Source organism: Macrotis lagotis, chromosome 1 (assembly GCF_037893015.1).
Source record: "Macrotis lagotis isolate mMagLag1 chromosome 1, bilby.v1.9.chrom.fasta, whole genome shotgun sequence".
Classification (NCBI taxonomy): domain Eukaryota; kingdom Metazoa; phylum Chordata; class Mammalia; order Peramelemorphia; family Peramelidae; genus Macrotis; species Macrotis lagotis.
In genome coordinates, this window is record NC_133658.1 from 305,115,916 (window position 1) to 305,118,986 (window position 3,071).

Consider the following 3,071-nt stretch of genomic DNA (forward strand, 5'->3'; position numbering starts at 1 on the left):
TTTTCAAAAAAACAAACCACTCCCCATTTGACAAATGATCAAAGGATATGCAAAGGCAATTTACAGCTGAGGAAATCAAAGCAATCCCTAGTCATATGAAAAATTTCTCCAAATAATTACTTATTAGAGAAATGAAAATTAAAGCATCTCTGAGATACCACCTCACACTTCTCAGACTGGCTAACATGACCAGAAAGGACAATGATCAATGTTGGAAGGAATGTGGGAAATCTGGGACACTAATACATACTGTGAACTCATCCAACCTTTCTGGAGAGCAATTTGAAATTATGCCCAAAGGGCAACAAAAATGTGCATACCCTTTGACCCAGCAATATCCTACTGGCTCTATACCCTAAAGAAATGATAAAAAAAAAAGGGTAAAAATATCACTTGTACAAAATATTTATAGCAGCCCTATTTGTGGTTGCAAAAAATTGGAAATTAAGTGAATGTCCTTCAATTGGGGAAATGGCTTAATAAACTGTGGTATATGTATGTCATGGAACACTATTGTTATATTAGCAACCAGGAGGGATGGGAATTCAGGGAAGCCTGGAAAGATTTGCATGAACTGATGCTGAGGGAGTTGAGCAGAACCAGAGAAATATGATATACCCTTAAGGCAACATGGGGATACTGATCAACCCTGATGGACTTGTTTATCCCTTCAGTGCAACAACCAGAGAAATTTTGGACTATATGCAATGGAGAACACCATCTGTATCCAGAGAAAGAATTATGAACTTTGAACAAAGACCAGAGACAATTACCTTCAAATTAGAAAAAAAGAGTCATATTATTATGTAATTTTACTATCTCATACTTTACTTTTCTTCCTTAAGGATATGATTTCTCTGTCATCACATTCAACTGAGATCAATGTATAACATGTAACCACAGAATGCCTTCTGTGGGGCGTGGGGGGAGTGAAGCAAGAATGGGGAAAAATTGTAAAACTCAAAATAAATAAAATCTTTCTTTAAAAAAAGAATACATCTATCTCCTCCTAAAAGGGATCCCAAATTGATAAACCAAGGCATATTGTGGCCATATTCCAGAACCAATAGATAAAAGAGAAAATATTGCAAGCATCCAGAAAGTAACAATTTAGATACCAAGGAGCTACAGTAAGGATTACACAGGACCTAGCTGCATCATCACCATTAAGGGATCGGAAGACCTGAAATGTGATATTCCTTTTTTTTTTTGGAAAAAAAAATTTTTTTTCAATACATTCTGTCCCCAAGAATTAATTAGAACTATTTTGCCATATCCACTGTGCAAAGGAAGACCCCAAGGGCATGAAGATGATGAGGTGCGCAGACCATGTTCACTGCTGCATTCTGGCCAAAGTGCACACTGGCAGGGCTGCTCTTGCCCACTGATTGCTTCCAGTCCAGATGTCCAAACAGTCTTTCATCCCCAAAGCAAGCTCAAAACAGTAGGTTCAGGCATTCCAGGATCTGCACTTCTCCTAAATCCCAGGTAGAGCACGAGGGGGATGAAGCCCCAGCAGATGGTGAACTGGCTGCCCTGGAAGAGCTGCAGCTACTGCTTGGACTCCTTGCTCAGCTTCACCATGGTGGCAGTGGCGGCGGGAAACCAGGGCCCTGGGAAATGTGATATTCCAAAGAGCAAGTGAGCTTGGAATGCAGCCAAGAATTCACTATCTGGCAAAACTGAACCTTCTTTTCTGGGGGAGGGGGGGAACAAAAATTTCCCAGTAATATTATAGTTTAATTCCCAAGTCAAAGAGAAAATATTACAAGCAGACTGAAAGAAACAATTCAAAAATCATGGCACCAAAGTTAGGATTACACAGTACTTAGTAGCTTTTAAATTAAAGACTCAAAGGGCTTGGAATATGATATTCCAGAAGGCAAAAGAGCTTGGATAACAAGCAAGAATCAACTACCCAGCAAAACCAAACATCCTCTATCAGGAGAACAGATGAACTTTCAATGAAACAGGGAACTTTCAAAGTTTCTTGTTGAAAGAAACAGCTGAACAGAAAGTTTGATCTTAAAGTACTGAATTTAGGTGGAGCATAGAGAGGATTGTTGGGAAGGGCAAATTATGAGGGATTTAATGATGTTGAGCTGCTTTCATTCCTGCATGGGCAGATGATACTGATAACTCATATGAACCTTCTCATTTATTAGAGCAATTTGAAAGATCCTATTTAGACCAGGCAAAGGAGAGAGATGAATATGAAAGTATGATATATTACAAATATAGAGTCAATGGATGAAAAAAGAATGAACTGGGAGAAAGGGAAAGGAAAGGTAGAATGGACTAAAATATTTCATGTAAAAAAAGTCAAGAAAAATCTTTTGCAATGGAGTGTAAGGGGGGGAGGTGAGAGGGATTGTGTGAGCCTTCATTGTCATTGGAAATGGCTCAGAGAAGAAACAAAATATACACTAATCTTACCCTAGAGGAGAAAGAAGAGGAAAGGGATGGAAGAAAGGGGACAGAGGGAGGGGAAGGGGTTATAGGTGATAGAAGAGGGGGAAGATTGCTAGAGATATAACACACTTTTTTTGCAAGGTAGTTGGGTTGGGTGGTTTGCCTGGAGTCACAGGGCTGGGTGGTCGTTGGGTATCTGGGGCCAGATTTGGGTGGTTGCAGGGTTGTGCCTCGTCCACTGTCAGAGAGAGAGTGTGTATGAAAGAGAGAGAATAGAATAGAATAGAATAGAATAGAATAGAATAGAATAGAATAGAATAGAATAGAATAGAATAGAATAGAATAAATGGGAGTAGGGAGAGGAAAAGATGGAGGGAAATACAGATAGCAATAGCAACTGTGGGAAAAATATTGTAGCAACTTCTCTGATGGACTTAAAGAATGCAATCCATCCCAGAGACAGAGTTGATGGTATCTGAACACAGACTGAAGTGCATGTTTTCTTTTTCTCTCACTTCATTTTTCATGAGGTTTCTCTGCCTTTGTGTGTGTGGGGGGGCAGGGATTGTGTTTACTTTTGCAGCAGGACTGTTGTAATGATGTGAAAATGAATAAATGAATTTTTAAAAAAACAGAAAAAGTTAAATAAAAATGAACTA

The 3,071-nt window shown here is 39.0% G+C and overlaps 1 pseudogene; it reads right to left on the reverse strand.

Annotated features, from left to right (window-relative positions):
• Nucleotides 1-1,419: 1,419 nt before the first annotated feature.
• LOC141517001 (mitochondrial import receptor subunit TOM7 homolog pseudogene) lies at nucleotides 1,420-1,584 on the reverse strand (annotated as a pseudogene).
• Nucleotides 1,585-3,071: the final 1,487 nt, after the last annotated feature.